This window comes from Spermophilus citellus (assembly GCF_964194105.1).
Source record: "Spermophilus citellus genome assembly, chromosome: 2".
Taxonomy (NCBI): Eukaryota; Metazoa; Chordata; class Mammalia; order Rodentia; family Sciuridae; genus Spermophilus; species Spermophilus citellus.
Genome location: NC_138183.1, coordinates 157,178,445 through 157,195,001, shown reverse-complemented (window position 1 = coordinate 157,195,001; position 16,557 = coordinate 157,178,445). Strand labels below are relative to the sequence as shown.

At 40.9% G+C, this 16,557-nt stretch overlaps 1 protein-coding gene across 8 annotated transcripts in view; it reads right to left on the bottom strand.

Annotated features, from left to right (window-relative positions):
- The window catches only part of DRD2 (dopamine receptor D2), a 198,352-nt gene that overhangs the window by 99,725 nt on the left and 82,070 nt on the right, over window positions 1-16,557 (bottom strand). For 5 of the 8 annotated variants that reach the window (XM_081281183.1, XM_081281190.1, XM_081281189.1 and 2 more), the window contains one exon: window positions 5,118-5,260. The exons of 2 other annotated variants lie outside the window; for them this stretch is intronic. The gene's annotated coding sequence lies outside the window, so the exon portion shown is untranslated. Of the gene's footprint in view, window positions 1-5,117; window positions 5,261-6,191; window positions 6,269-16,557 lie in introns of those variants that run through there. One more of the 8 variants, XM_081281187.1, reaches the window with a different exon arrangement.

Below are 16,557 nucleotides of genomic sequence, written 5' to 3'. Positions count from 1 at the left end.
CAGACAAAGGGTTCAGTTTTTCTCCTCTACCTGGCCTCCCAGAGCTGCTGAGGGTATAATATAGAGGGCAGCTATGCTGTACCAAAGGTGGACACAGGACCTTAGAATCACAGTGTGGAGCTGCAGCTTTCTAGAGACAATCTGGTAAGGGAGAGCAGAACAGCTCTCAGCAATTCTCTGAAAGATCCAGGTCCACCAGCACAGGACGCTTTGGATTTACTACTCAGTCCCTGACAAGCTCTCCTCTCTTCCTGATCCTTTTCTCCACTTTGCCCTTCCTCCCACTATTTTTTTGTTTCCACCACCCATCCACCTGGGCCATGTAACTCGCCACTGCTCTCAGATCCTTGTGAAAAGATCCCCCATCATAGAGGAGAGAGAAGTATTAGGGAAGAAAAAAGCTAGGACCAGGAATCAGAAAGCAGATCCCTCAGATTCAGCCCAGTGTTGAGTACAAAGCCTGGTGTATTTTGAAAGAAATAGATGAACACTGGGTCTCAGCTCAGTCACTTTCTTGCTCTATGACTTTGGTGATGTCACATCACCATCTGAGTCTTTCTGAGTCTTTCTGCATCTGTGAAATACTGATTACCAAGTGTCCTTCACAGACATGCCAAGATGATTTAATGTTGCTATGAGTCGACAGTGCCTGACACTCAGGAAATGTCAGGAGATTCTTGATAAAATACAGTTCTGAGACCTGTATGTTCTCATGGAAGGACTATATCCAAAGCAGGGAGAAAGATCTTTCACAGGTATGACTTCCCCCTATATGTTTGGTTTTGTTTTGTTTTTTGTTTTTTTTGTTTTTTTAGTGCTGGGGATTGAACCCAGGGCCTTATGCTTGTGAGAGAAGCACTCTACCAACTGAGCTATACCCCCAGCCCTCCACTATATTGATTTCTAAGACACTGATTTCCACTGCAGCTGAAACTTAAGGAAGCTAAGTAAAATGACAAAGGTCACACCAGTGGGTCTCAAACCTAGGTCTCTGTCACTGCATCGTTCAGTGACATTCAGCAAGTGTTCATTGTGTCCCCACTAGGTGCCAGACACATCCATCATTCTCTCCTTTATACCCAGCTGCATACAGAACAGAAGCTCCCACATACCCATGTGGAAGACCAGCGTATTCACCCTCCTCACCTCAAACCTAATGGAAAGAGCTTTTCTTGGTGACATGTACACAGCCATGGGAGTAGGAAGTGGTAGATGTGAACCTCTGGGGATCTCTTTCTGATTTCTGATCCTGACTTCTTCTTCCCTAACTAGTACTGCTCCCTCCCTAATGGAGATCAGAGCTGTTTCCCAAGACTGCAAGAACAGGTGGATGAGTGGTAGAAACAAAAGGAGGGAGGGCTGAGAGGAGAAGGACAGAGAGAAGAAGGATGTTTAGGTTCATTTTGTCCCCCAGGCAGGAGAAATATCCATCAGAGCCCTCCAGAAATATTCTGGAAGGTCTTAGTAAGGCTGGAGAAACTCAGGTATGAAGTGAGGCTCCTCCAGATGGGTCTCCTAGGGCCAGCCCCAAGGTCTCCTGTCTGCTCTTGGGTACGGATGTAGAGTGACTTCCTGTGTTCCTATTGATCGTTGACTCCTCAAGGACCGTGTGGTTATGTGTGAGGCTGGGGAAGAAGGCTTGGAAAGAGTTATATCTCCAAATCCCATTCTGAATTGCAGCCCTCAGGGCAAACTGTGTGTGTGTGTGTGTGTGTGTGTGTGTGTATACACCTGTGCGTGCATGTTAGGGTTCTCCAGAGAAACAGAAACAATTGGATGTATATAAAAAGAGATTTAGTATAAGGAATTGATTTACGATTATGGAAGCTGTCTAAAATGTGCAGGGTGGGCTGATGGACTAGTAATGCAGAGGGGCTGATATTCCCATTTGAATCCAAAAGCTGTTTGCTGAAGAACCAGAAAGAACCTCTGTTGCCAATGAAGTCTGATGTCAGCTTGCTGGAGAATTCTCTCTCTTGCTCAGGGAAGATTGGTCTTTCTTTTCTAGCCAGGCCTTCACTGATTAGATGAGGCCTACCCACATTATGAAGGACAATCTTACTTCAATTGAATTCTTCCAGGGAACATGTAATCTCGTCCAAAGACACTCAAAGAAACACCCAGAAAAATATTTAACTGAACTCCTGGACCTCCCGTGGCCTAGTCACCTTGACACATTTACCATGACAATGTGCATGTAATGGTGTTTGGTGGAGGGGTTGAAGGCATGGTATCTCCCCCGCCCAAGCCAGGAGAAAAACAAATCTCATCCAAATGTCCTCTCCGCAAGTATGTGGGGCACATGCTTAGGCCTGAACGTGAGGGAGTTTCCGAATCAGTATAGACTAGCAAATATTTTCATGAAGGGGGGGTCCCTGGATATGGAAGTCTGCTGTTATTCTATGTTCTGGTCTGGGCATCAGGAAGTGAATATGGCCAGATACTGGTCACGGGGAGCCACGTGCTCTTTCAGCACTGGCCCATGCATCAAGTACTTGCTCCTCGCACCCACACTGACTGCCCTTTTCGTGCATTGAATGACACCTCACATCCTGAAAGGCTCCCATAATCCTGCTGCTCAAATCTCAAAGCTCTCAGTAAAATCAGGCAAGTGCTAAGTGGAGAGTCACAAAGATCCAGCATCAGGCTGAGAGGGATCAAGGGGCCAGCTGCACCACCTGTCCTGAGAAGCAAGTGGTATATGTTTATCAAACCAGGAAGCATCGCAGAGAACAGAGCGCTGAGCCAACCCCAGCATTCTCAGAACAGGCACTCCTAATTACCAAGCCATCTGGCCTCACACCTGATGCTCTTTTCTTTTACTTAAACTGTACCTCTTTTGGTGGAATTCAGTCCCATTCCCTTTGTCCAATGTCTGTAGAAATAGAAAATGGCCAGTGTCCTTCTGCTCACAAAGGCCGCCACCTTTCTGTCTCCTGGCTAGCTCACTGTCCCCAGGGTCTCTCTGAAGAGCCATGTCGACTGTATTTCTACAGCCTGAGTTAGTCTTCCCATATGGCCAAATCAGGGTCCCTTCTCAGATCTTCTTTCTCAAACTGTTTAATCTTTGGTGTCCTTTATTCTGCTGTGTGACTTTTGGAATCATTTTGTCAAATTTCTCCAATATCCCACTAGAATTCTGATTGAAATTGCACCAAATGTGAAGATTAATTGGGAAGACATGTAGCTCTACAGTGATGAACCTTCACATTCATAAATATATTACATCTTCCTATTTGTTTGATTTAATGTGATTTTCTCCAACAAGGTCTCATACTCTTGTGGTTAGGTTTATTGGTTTGAGTTACCCCAGAAGCAACCTCTGAGCCAAGAGCTTAAGCGCAAATGGTTTATGGAGAAATATGGGGAGGAGTAATAGAGAGGAGGAAGGCAGATAATAAACTGTGCATTAATAAGCCTGCTTCCCTATGGGTGAGTGGAACACAGTCCTCCTGAAAAATGGTACAATATACATATGTCAGAATTATACCAGGCATGGGCCAGGGAGCTGAGGTGGTTATACCCCTACCTTCATCACTCATTAGTTAAAGGCTGCCGCAGGCTAGATGTTAATTCTGCCTCCTCTGTCCAAGATATGTAAGCAAACAGGTTTCTATGGCCTTGCCACAAAAATTCAAGAGTTGATGTCACACACACACACAAAAAAAATGGTGAGGACAGCCAAGAGGGCATGAGCCCAGCATCCACTGCTTCTGTTGGGCAGCTTATAGGAGAGATTCTCTTTCTCTAGAAGGAAAACTGAGACAACAAGTGGAAATCACAGGCAGCTCAATAGCGGTTAAAGCTTGCTGTGTACTGAAGCTTTTGCCTGAGGGTGTGAAGCTGCCACCCTGGCAGAAGTGGGGTGGATGTGACAAGGATGGATAGCAGGGGTTCCGTCCTCAGCAAGAAATTTGAACTGGAGCTGCAGTTCTCCCCTAGCTCCTTTGCCCCATGGCTGAGATAATTCTGAGATCTGTCTATTGCACGGTTTTCCAGAGGATTAAGCTCTGGTCACCCACAATGAAGCAGATCTGTTAAAGTGCAATTTAGTGCCCATCTTCCTTCACTACATTACTCTTTCCCGCATTTCTCGTACCTCTCCACAAACCGTGTGTATGAAAACCCTTGGCACAGAGGTCCCCATGGCAGATGCACTAACCTGAGACCTTCACACCTATACAACTCCCAGCTCTTTCTCTTTTACCCAAGAAGGATATCAGCATGCAATTAAGTTATAAACTGTAACATAAGATCCACTGTAATATTTTGATGCAATAAATTATTTACAGTTTTTATTACTTGATTATTTGTTCCCAGCTGTATACAATATACACTCTAACTTCCAGCAACATATCAGCTGACCCAACCACCTCCCAGTTGGAAACTTCAGGGCCAGATGTCCTCTGTGGGTCTGTCCAAATCACCGACTCCAGCAGGCGGACAGGCCAGAGTGCAGTGTATAGGACCTGGCTCCCTGCAGGCTCCTCTTCATCTCTTGGCAAATCGCTGGGCATGTTCAGCAATTTCATATTCATTCATTTGAAATAAACATCACAATTAATTATTTGAGCCTGAATAACCAGGGTTTAGAACCCAGCAGGCTCCTAGAGGGGATCATGGCTAGACAGCACCAGATGGATCCCTGTATAGAAACACTTTCAGAACATGACTTCAAAGCAGGGTGATTTCTCTTTGGGACTGAAAGAAGGAACCAGGAGGGGAATCAACTTCCTGTAAGGAGTAGGAAAAACAGGCACTCTTGACCCAGTGAATCCATTCAATCTCCATTCTGTCAATGAACTCTGGAGCTGTCACAGCCACTGGTGCTTCTCTTCCCAACTCCTTCACTATATGCTGTGTGTTGGGAGGCTGGGGAATAATCAGCCAAGGGACGGCCTGATGGGAAGAGTCAACCCACCACCACCACCCACTGATGGGCAGAGAGGAAAAGATAGACCTTAGCTAGCCTGCCTGGAGACACTTCTGATCCATAATCATGTGGAGTTTATTGCTGATTTTAAAATATTTTCACACCACAATGGATGATTTTGCAAATTAGGAATGCCCCAGGGGTCGGAATAGGCAGGTGACAGGAGTGCTGGAGCTGACCTTACCCTATTCCCCAAGATTTCAGCAGAAAAACCTCTTTATTCTGAGATTCATTTCAGGACAGAGATGCCATGTTTAATTCCATCAATGAATACTGAGCTGCTGTTATGCAGAAGTAGCCATTGTCCAGGGTATGCAGATGAGCCACCTTCAAAGATGTGGAGGGAGAAATAGAAAAGTAAAACATAAGTGCTGCTGCGTGTGAGTGCAGAGACCCTCCCTCCATCTCCCTCAACACCTCCCTCCTTCTTTCTTCCTTTATTCTTCCCTCCTTTCCTTCCTAATGTGGTACCTATAATGTACCATCACCTTTCTAGTTGCTCAGAACATAAAGTAAATACTATTCTTGCTCTAGTGAAGCTTGTATTCTAGTGGGAAAAGCAGACAATTAACAAACTCATATATCTAGAAAATAAATTGCTATGAAAGAAAGTAGATCAGTTTGAGGGTATGAGGGTGCTATCTCACTTAGGGTATCCAGGATGCTTCTCTAAGCAGATAACTTTTCAGCAGGGAAAGAGAGTTCCAAGGCCAGGGTGGAGCAAGGGCAGAGGAACAAGCATACCGGTTTTCAAAATGAAGGGATATGTAAGAGAAACAAAGGAAGCTCAAGTTCAGCTTATCTAATTAAACAGGTGAAGGAGGAAATTAGGAAGGGTCAAGGGTTGGCTTCTGCCCAGTGCTAAGAAGGAAGGTGCCTGGCTGGGGTTGGAGATGGAGCTGGCAAAAGAAGCCCACATGTAGGGAACAGCTGTGCACAGGCCCAGGGTCTAGGAGTGCAGAACACCTTCAGGGCACTACAGCTGCTCTCTTCCTAGGAGACTGTGCTGGAGGTAAAAGACTCCTAGGAAGGTTTGATGAAGAACATTCAAGAACAGTAGGCATGGCATGAAGTTAGGAGACTGGTTTGTGAAACACTCCTCTCCCCTCTAACCCTTGATTTCCCCATTCGTAAATCAATGTGAACACTTTTGCCCCCTGTGCGCTGAACATGCTGAAAGTCATAGAGTCCTTGCCATGCACAGTGGGAATTTGAGGTCCATCAGAGGCAGAGCTGCATCTGCTTTCTGAGCTCTCACCCCAGTGGCTGGGCATCAGGGCTGAGTGCCCACTTGCACGTAGAACCATCCTCATCCTCACCTGGTCTTCCATCTCTATGAACTCTGAGACTCAGGCCCTCCTGGCATCTTGCAGGACTTCCTATGAGCCATCCCCCTGTCTCCAAACAGGGCCACCCCTTAGAGCAAATATGGCTGTGATAATCATGATATCAGCTGGAACAGTCAACTTCCATTTTTGACTCAGCAGCATGAAGCTTGCATTTCTTCCTTCTCCTCTTGTAAATCACCTCAGAGCAATGAAGCAAATAAAAGGCAGGAGCACAAACTCCCATCTTCACACAGTAGGAGAGACCTGAAATTTGGAATGGAAAGATAAATGGAAGTGCCATCCAAATGATGAGGTTCAGATCAGGAGCACAGGGAGGAATCCCCAGCAGCAGGATTCAGAAAGGACATTCAAAATATGTCTCTGAAAGAACATAAAATCCTCCTTGAGATGTAAAACTACGATTTCGAACGGAACAGAGATATAGGGTTATGGCAGAAGATTCCATAGACTAATTTCATGAAGAGAGAGAGGGTCAAGATAGAATGTCACACAGGTGAGCCACTTGCAAGAAAGAGTATCTTTGTGACAGTGGGGAGCAAAGAGGCTTTACCTTTGGACAATCACACAACTGCCTCTATTGCCCTGCCAGAGAGAGGTGAAGCCTAAGCTAATTGTCTACAAAACCCTGCAGGCTTTGTGGGAGCCTGGAACACAGCTCAGCCCTCCTCACACAGAGTCTAACTGAAAACAGCTGGTTCCGGAAAAAAACTCCCTAATTCCAAAGCCAGTGTTCAAAAAGGAGCCAGCACCGTGTCTAGACAAAGAAAGAAAGAAAAAAGGAAGAAACAGGGGGACCAATAGCAGCAGCAGCAGAAGAGTCAAGGGAAAAATGTTTTCACAGAGCAGAATAAATTGTGACTAAATATTTCATCATGATTTTTTAAAATGAAAGTAATGAGGCAATTATCTCAGGGAAGCAAATGCATTGAAGAAAGATATAAGAGAAATTACAATCTATTATCTAAAGAGATAGGGGATGAAATGTGAGAATAGGCTGAGACTGCTTATAGAAATAGGGATTTAAAAGTATTATATGAAGCTAGAGTTATGAAGGTAACTGTCAGAAAAATACAAACCTTCCAAATTACACTCACAAGGAGCCTGAACAAGATAGTGAGACCCCCATCTCAAAAAGAGAGAGAGAAAGAAAGAGAAAATAATATTTCATTACATACTACTATAGTCACCGATATATAAATTAAATGAGATAAACATTCAGTTCTAGAAGTTATAAAATAATAAAGCACCTTTAGGAAAAGATTTAACAGCAAAGAATAGAAATTCATATATTAATTTAAATAGAAAAATGTGAGAATAAATCCAAGAGCTGAGTTTAAGAAAATAAATAATCTAATTAATAAAAGAGAGATAAAACAAAAATCTACAAAATAAGATATATAGAGGGGAGAATCACAGCTAGAGAGGATATCAGAATGCTCCCCAACTCAATTCAGGTGTCAATACACCTGAAAATCTGGAGAGAATGAATAATTCCATAGATCATACAATTTACTAAGCTGACTGTATAAAAATAAGAAAAATCACGCAGATCAACTAATTACAAAAGGATAAACAGAAAAATCTGACAAACATCCTCTCTATAAAACTATCAGGCTCAAAATTTTTTCAAACACTTTTTTTTTCTAAGCCTATTTAGAAAAAAATACATTTTCTATCTACAAAACTTTTCTAGAGCATTGGAAGGAAGGAATTCTTCCAAATTGTTTTGAATGAAATAAGCACAACACTACATCTGAAATCCAAATAGTAGGCCAGGCGTGTAACTGTGCAGCCAGTCCAGGCTGCCATAACAAGAACACCATAGACTGGGTGCCTAGCCAACAGACATCCTGCTTAAATAAGTTCTGGAGTCTGGGAAGACCAAGCACAAGATGCAGGCAAATCTGGAGCGTGGTGAGGGCTGCCTCCTGGCTTACAGATGGCCACCTTCCCTCTGTTTCCTCATAGCCCAGACATCAGGATCTCCGTTATTCTCTCCTTTTATAAGGGCATTAATCTTATCAAAGGGCCTGAACTTATGACCTAATTAACCTTGATTCCCTCTCAAGGACCCTATCTTCAAATACCATGACATCAGGGGCTGAAGTTCAACCTAGGAGTTTTGAGGGGACACAAACATTCAGTCCATAACAATGCCATTGCAAAATCCTAAGTGAAATGAGAAAGACTAGGTAAGATTTTTTTTTTCAATAATGCAAGGAAGGTTCAATATTGGCAAATTCATAAACACATTCATAATATTAACACTAAATATAAGGAGAAAATGACATGATTACACAGATGCCAAATATGTTAGAATGCCAATAATCTTTTTTTGTTTGTTTGTTTACACGTGCCAAATATATAGGAAAGAGCACAAATCTTAAGAGTGCAAGTCAATGGTATTTTACATTTATATATGCATAATCCCATCATTATGTACTCATGATCACCACTCATATCCATATAGACTACCTCCAGTCTTCTAGAAGATTCCCTCAGGTGTCTTCCCAATCAATAGTTGCCTTACCAAAATGACAACTTTTCTTGTTTTTATCACCATAGATTAGTTTTTCACTTCTTTGTGAACTTTTTATAAGTGGAATCATACAATATAGATCTTTTGCCACATTCATTGATTCATTCATTCATTTATTCTTGTTAAGCGAGAATATATGAATACTCCCTCCATATGATAAAGTGTCTTTCTGAACCCCAAAGACTAATAAGTAAACATTAGAAACATTTCCATTAATGGTCAGAATGCAGAACAGATGTCTACTAGATTCAGTATTATTTAAAATTATTCTAGAAATACTGACCAATGCAATTAGACATAGAAAAAGAGTAGAATTATACACTGTTGTGGGCCAGGCTATATGGGCAATGACTAAACAAACTTCTTTTACCCTGAGACTTCGTTTTATGTAAGAAATGCTTCTCCCGTGGGAAAGCCCCACCTCTGTACCCATTAGTAGTTACCTAGCATGACATACTTGGCAACACAAAATAGTAATTCTTATACAATGTAAAATTGTTCTCTTTGATTTCCATTTTTCTTGGGCAATGTACCTTGTCAGAGTTTGATTGTCTAGACATAAGTAATCATTCTCTAACTTGTACCCAACTAGGATCATTTTGACCCACTTCCCTTCTGCTTGCTTGCTGCTATGCCAACCTGGAAAGTCCTGTGGGAAATACCAATGTACCCATTGCATTGTCTCGCTAACTGCCCAATTCAGCTTCTGTACCATCTTGCTTACAGCTATGTCAACCCAGATGTAGTTTTTGCCTTTAAATATCCTAAAATGCTCAGGCTTAGGGCTGTTCCTTGCAGAGACAGTTATGGGTCCTGTGGGGAGTAGTCACCATCTGGTGGCTAAATAAAGACTCTTCAATTTGGACAAAACTGGGACTTGGTATGTTTTCTGAGCAACCTGCCCCACAATATAAACATTAGGAAGAAGAGGCAAAACTATTACTATTATTATATAAGAAGCTTGAAAAAAATCCAACAAAGAACAAAGCACTAAGAACCTATCACAACCAGCAAAAGAATTCACTAAGTTAGCAGGATACAAAATTAGTATACAGAACTTAAGCAAACAACATCTATTTGAAGACATGATAGAAGAAAAGATTCATTTACAATGACAAAACATATAAAATAGAAATAAAGATGGAATACAACAAAATAAAAATTAATGATGAATATGCAAGAAAGATGTGAAGAAAACTCAAAAAACAAAAGTGAAAAGTCATTTCATGTTTTTAGCAACACTCCACATCATGAAGATGTACATTTTCCTCAATCTACAAATTTAACTAGTATAGTAAAATACTATCCAGATATTTAAAAATTAATATGAAAAAATATAAACAAAAAAAACACAATATTATGGAAAAGAAAAGAAGTGAAGTAGCACTATCTGTGTATTCAAACATACTATAAAACTACAAAACAATTACAGCATTATGATATGGCATATGAATAGACAGCTAGGTAAATAAAACAGAGCAAAGGTCAAAAATAAACCTGAGTCACTTGAAAAAATTAGTGCATTATAAAGGAGGAGTATTATTAAGAAGTGATAAATGAGTTGTTTAAAAAATCATGCTGTTAAGGCAATCCTTAGCATGAAAAGTGAAGCAGGAGGCATCACAATACCAGACTATATATTATATACTAAGCTATATATCAACTATATACTAAACTATACTACAGAGCTATAGTGACAAAAATGGCATGGTATTAGCATCAAAATAGACTTGTAGACCAATGGTACAGAACAGAGGACACAGAGACAAACCCACATAAATACATACTAGATACATATATCATACTAGACAAAGGTGCCAAAACATTCACTGGAGAAAAGATAGCCTATTCAACAAATGGTGCTGGAAAAACTGGAAATCCATATGTAGCAAAATGAAATTAAACTTCTATCTCTCACCCTGCACAAAATTCAACTCAGAGTAGATAAAAGACTTAGGTACTAAAACAGAGAATCTGCACCTAATAGAAGAAGAAGTAGTTCCAAATCTTCACCATGTCAGCCTAGGATTTGACTTCCTTAACAAGACTCCTAAAGCATAAGAAATAAAATCAAGAATCAATAAATGAGATGGATTCAAATTAAAGAGCTTCTTCTCAGCAAAGGAAACAATCAATAACATGAGGAAAGAACATACAGATTGTGAGAAAATCTTTATCACATGCACCTCCAATAAAGCATTAATCTCAAAAAAGTTAACACACACACACACATACAAAAAAAAAACAATAACCCAATCAATAAATGGGCTAAGGCACTGAATAGACACTTCACAGAAGAAGAAATAAAACTGATCATCAAACATATGAAAAAGTGTTCAACATCTTTAGCAATTAAATAAATGCAAATCAAAACTACACTAAGATTTCATCTCACTCCTGTCACAATGACAATTATCAAGAATACAGGCAACAATAAATGTGGGTGAGGATGTGGTGAAAAAGGTAAACTCATACGTTGCTGGTGTGGCAGCAAATTGGTGCAACTATTGTGGAAAGCAGTATGGAGATTCCTCAGAAAACTTGAAATAGAACCACCATTTGACCCAGCTATCCCACTTCTCGTTTTTATACCCCAAAGACTTAAAATCAGCATACTACAGTAATGCAGCCATGTCAATGTTTATAGCAGCTCAATTCTCAATAGCTAAATTATGGAATCAACCTAAGTGTCCTTCAATAGATGAATGGATAAAGAAACTGTGGTATATATATTCAATGGAATATTACTCAGCTTTAAAGAAGAATGAAATTATGGCATTTGCCAGTAAATGGATGGAGTTGGAGAATATCATGCTAAGCGAAATAAGCAAATCCCAAAAAACCTAAGGCCGAATGTTTTCTCTAACATGCAGATGCTAAATCACTAGAGAAGAATAGCGTTACCTTAGATTAGGTAGAGGGAAGTGAAGGGAGGGAAGGGAAAGGGATGTGGGGATAGGAAAGATAGAAGAATGAAATAGACATTATTACTTTATGTATATATGTGACTGCATGACCAATATAATCTACAACATGTATACTCAGAAAAATGAGAAATTATATCCCATCTATGGATGATATATCAAAGTGCATAAATACATTCCACTGTCATATATAACTACCTAAAAGAAATTTAAAAATTAATTTTAAAAAAATCATGCTGGGAAAATAGGATGAAAATTCAAAAGAAGAAAGTCTGTTTTATTCAGACAACATCTATACAAGAAGATATTCCCAGTGCATAGCAGTTTTGCATGTAAAACTGATGACAACAATATCAGAAGAAAATATGAAGAATTTTTTAATAATATTACCATCTAAATGGCCCGCATATAATGCAACCTCCAAAACCATAAAAAAAGGAAAAACTCATCAGTATACCTTTTTTTTAATAGCACTGGGAATCAAAGTCAGGGTCTCAGGTGTGTTTGATCACACAAGTGCTCTACCACTGAACTAAATCCCCAGCCCCAATATAAACATTTTTAACAATCTGCATGGCAAAATCTGCCATGCATAAGATTAAAAAAAAACAAACTAAAACTAAGAAAATATTTGCAAATCACACCACAATTGTCTAATACATAAAGAATTCACAAATCAATAAGAAAAATCAACAGCACAAAAGAAAAATGAATGAAATTATATGCATTTACTGGGAGGGAAACATAAATAGGTTTTAATCATAAGGAAAACACAATTAACTCCATGAACAATAAGAGAATTGCAAGATAAAACTATGCTGAAATACCATTTGTCATCTGTTAGTTTGGCAAATATCAAAATGTTTAATAATATGTTTGATATTGCCAAATTACTCTCCATAAAGTTTATACCTTATAATTTGTTGAGAGCCACAGCCAAAGGGGCCCCAGCAAACTTCCAGCTGCCAGCAAACTTCCAGCTGCCGGCTGATGATTGGCTCACAGCAGCCCCAGCAACATCTAGCTGATTGGCTCCTCTGCGGTGATGTTCATTGGGCTGTTTCCCTGCCCTTCAGACTGCCAGCTGATGATTGGCTCACAGCGGCCCCAGCAACATCTAGCTGATTGGCTCCTCTGCGGTGATGTTCATTGGGCTGTTTCCCTGTCCTTCAGACTGCCAGCTGATGATTGGCTCACAGAGGCCCCAGCAATATCTAGCTGATTGGCTCCTCCACAGAGCTGCTGATTGGGGGACTTCTTTGGCTCCGCCCATGCAACCCAGCCAATCGGCCTCAAGAACAGGAGGATTGTGGGAGTGGTGAGGGTTGTGTGTGGGTGAGAGGCTTGTGGGAAGCTGGTGGTGGCAGTTGGGCTCTGAGGGTTTTTTCCTGAGGAGCTGTTTTGTTTGGCATTTGTAGTTCTAAAAATAAAGTTAGTTTCTTTTGACAAGTGGCTCCTGAATTGTGCCCAGCCAGACTGCGGCATTTGGTGGCTCGCACGGGGAGCGACTGAGGGTAAGTAAACTGCTCGCCCCTGAGGGCAGGGCGAGAGGATGGGTAGCCATTCTAAGTTTCCTCTTTTGTTTTGCTTCATTTTTGTTTTAAGTTGCCTGTCCCTGGAGATGAGTGAGACAGAAGAAAAACCGCTCACATCTGAGGAAAAACTATTTGCGTCTGAGGAACAGATAGGGAGAAAGGACGGATGCACATTTCAGGAGGATAGAAAGGCTGATATAATGATTTTGTGTTGTTCCATTTTTATTGCATTCTGTCTCGGTTTTGTTTGGCGTCATCTTGTTGGGTTGTATTATAGTAGAAATACGGGATCAGCAATTAGTAAAAAACAAACCGAAAGACTGTTAAGTAAATTATTAGAGGAAGGAGGCATCCCAGTAAAATCAAGAGCAGTCAGGGTATACGTTGATACAATACAACAATGTAGCCCATGGCTGTTTAAGGAAGAGTTGTTAGATATATCACAATGGAACCATCATGGTGAAGATTTAAAAAGAATAGAAAAGAACAACCCAGGGACTCTGCCAGTTGGCACATTGACATTGTGGGCGTTGGTATCTGGTTTGCTTAGTCCAAAGCCTTCAATTCAGACAAAGGTAGAGGAAGGAGAAGACATATTGATTCAAGTAAAAGAGAAGGTCTCTCAAATTAGTCAGAAAGAGGAAAAGATTCAAGTAAAAGAGAAGGTCTTTCAAGCTAGTGAGACAGAGGAAGGAAGTTTAGAGCAGAAAAAGCCATCAGGGGAAAAGTTACAACAGGAGACTGCTAATAACACCTTTCTATCAGAGAGCGTAAGTGTCCAACCATCAGCACCACCTCTACAGGAGACTGCTACTAACAGCATTCTATCACTAGAGGACATAAGTGTCCAATCAACAGCACCACCTCCATATGCTAGGAGACTCCCAACCCCCGCAGTTGATAGTTGGGATCCTGAGACAGGATCTCAAGTATGCCCTGTATTTGAGTTAGGAGGGCAGTGAATTTACCAGGGTTTAAATTTCAAAACAGTGAAGGAGCTAAAAGAGGCTGTAACAACCTATGGTCCTCAAGCACCCTTCACTGTAAGCTTGGTCGAATCCATTACCAACTTAAACATGACACCAGCAGATTGGGCTAATATTTGTAAAGCTGTGCTAAATGGAGGACAATACCTGTTATGGAAGGTTGCCAATGAGGAATTTTGCAAGGAGATGGCTAGGCGAAATGCAGCAGCTGGTTAAATCTAGATATGTTGTTAGGAAAGGGACCTTATGAGGATCGGAAGCAACAAATTGCATATGATCCTGGTGTATATTTACAAATTGCTGTAGATGCAGTTAAGGCATGGAAGACTTTACAAGGACATGGAGGTTTACAAGGTCAATTATCTAAGATAATACAAGGAGCTAATGAACCTTACGCTGAATTTGTAGATAGGCTTATTCAAACAGCTACCAGAGTTTTTGGGAATACAGAACAAGCAATGCCATTAATAAAACAACTGGCTTATGACCAAGCGAATTATTGGTGCAGAGATATCATTAGACCATGGAAACAGGAAGATTTAAACACATATATTAAATTATGTAGAGACATTAAAGAACAAGAGCATGTCATGGCAGCTGCAGTAAAACAGGCTTTAGATGCCAGAGACATTAATGAACCAGGGCAAATTGTGGCAGCTGCAGTAAAACAGGCTTTATATACCAGGCCAAGAACATGCTACAATTGTCAACAAACAGGACATTTTAAAAGGAATTGCCCCATAGGAGGAGGGTTTAACAAAACTAGGTATCAAAGGAGTAGAATACTGGGTATTTGCCCACGATGCCATAGAGGGAGACATTGGGCTAATGAATGCCGTTCTCAAACCACCATAGAGGGTACTCCATTACATTGGGCTAATGAATGCCGTTCTCAAACCACCATAGAGGGTACTCCATTATCAAAAAACGAACAAGGACAAGGTGTTTATCCACAATATCGTGGACAAAGGCATCGGGTTCCATTGCCAAAAAATGGACAGAGGGCCCCAAAGCTCCGGGGCCCCAAACCACAAATATACGGAGCACTGGAGGAACCCAGCAACCCCATCAGGGTAGTGGCCAGGACACATTGTCCATCAGATCCCTCATCAGACAAACCAGAGGGAGCGCAGGGTTGGACATCTGCGCCTCCGCCAGATCAGTACTAACTCCAGAGATGGGAGTTCAAATCATTCCCACAGGGGTAAAAGGACCTCTTCCCAAAGGAACAGTAGGCTTATTATTGGGACACAGCTCTTCTACTCTAAAAGGACTTTTGATAAGTCCTGGGGTAATTGATCCCGATTATGAAGGTGAAATAAAAATTATAGCCAGTTCTCCAAAGGGTATATCAGTAATTTCACCAGGAGATAGAATAGCACAGTTACTAATAATACCAAGCCTACATGATAAATTTTCCAGTCATGTTGTAGAAAGAGGTTCCAAGGGATTAGGCTCCACAGGTGTAGATTGGGCTATGCTTTCTTTAAATTTAGATTCTCGCCCCATGCTAAAACTAAATATTCAAGGACATGAATTTAATGGGCTACTGGATACAGTTGCAGACCTTAGCATCATCTCTCGTCAAGAATGGCCAAAACATTGGCCATTACAACAAGCCACTCAAACGCTTCGAGGCCTAGGAGTGGCGACTAATCCTGATAGAAGTGCAATGGTATTAGATTGGAAGGATCCTGAAGGATGTGAAGGAACTATACAGCCATATGTATTGGATCATCTTCCCGTAAATTTATGGGGACGAGATGTCTTAGATCAATTAGGTTTGACATTAACAAATAACACCAATCAAAATGCACCCACTATTATGGCTAGACAAGGTTTTAGGAAAGGAAAAAGATTAGAAAAACAAGAACAAGGTATAGCAGCACCAATACAAATAGTTCAAGGAACAGACAGACATGGGTTGGATTTTCACAAAGGGCCACTGAGACAATAAAAATTACATGGAAATCAGAAAGACCAGTATGGGTTCCTCAGTGGCCCTTGACTAAAGAAAAGATACAAGTAGCCCATGATCTGGTCAAACAACAATTAGCGGAAGGACATATACAACCTTCTGTATCTCCCCATAATACTCCCATTTTTGTCATCAAAAAGAAATCTGGTAAATGGAGATTATTGCAAGATTTAAGAGCCATTAATAATGAAATGGTCATTATGGGACCTGCTCAATCGGGGATTCCTCAATTGTCTGCTTTGCCAAAAACTTGGTATGTTTTAGTTATAGATATTAAAGATTGTTTTTTTTCAATTCCAATTCATCCTGAGGA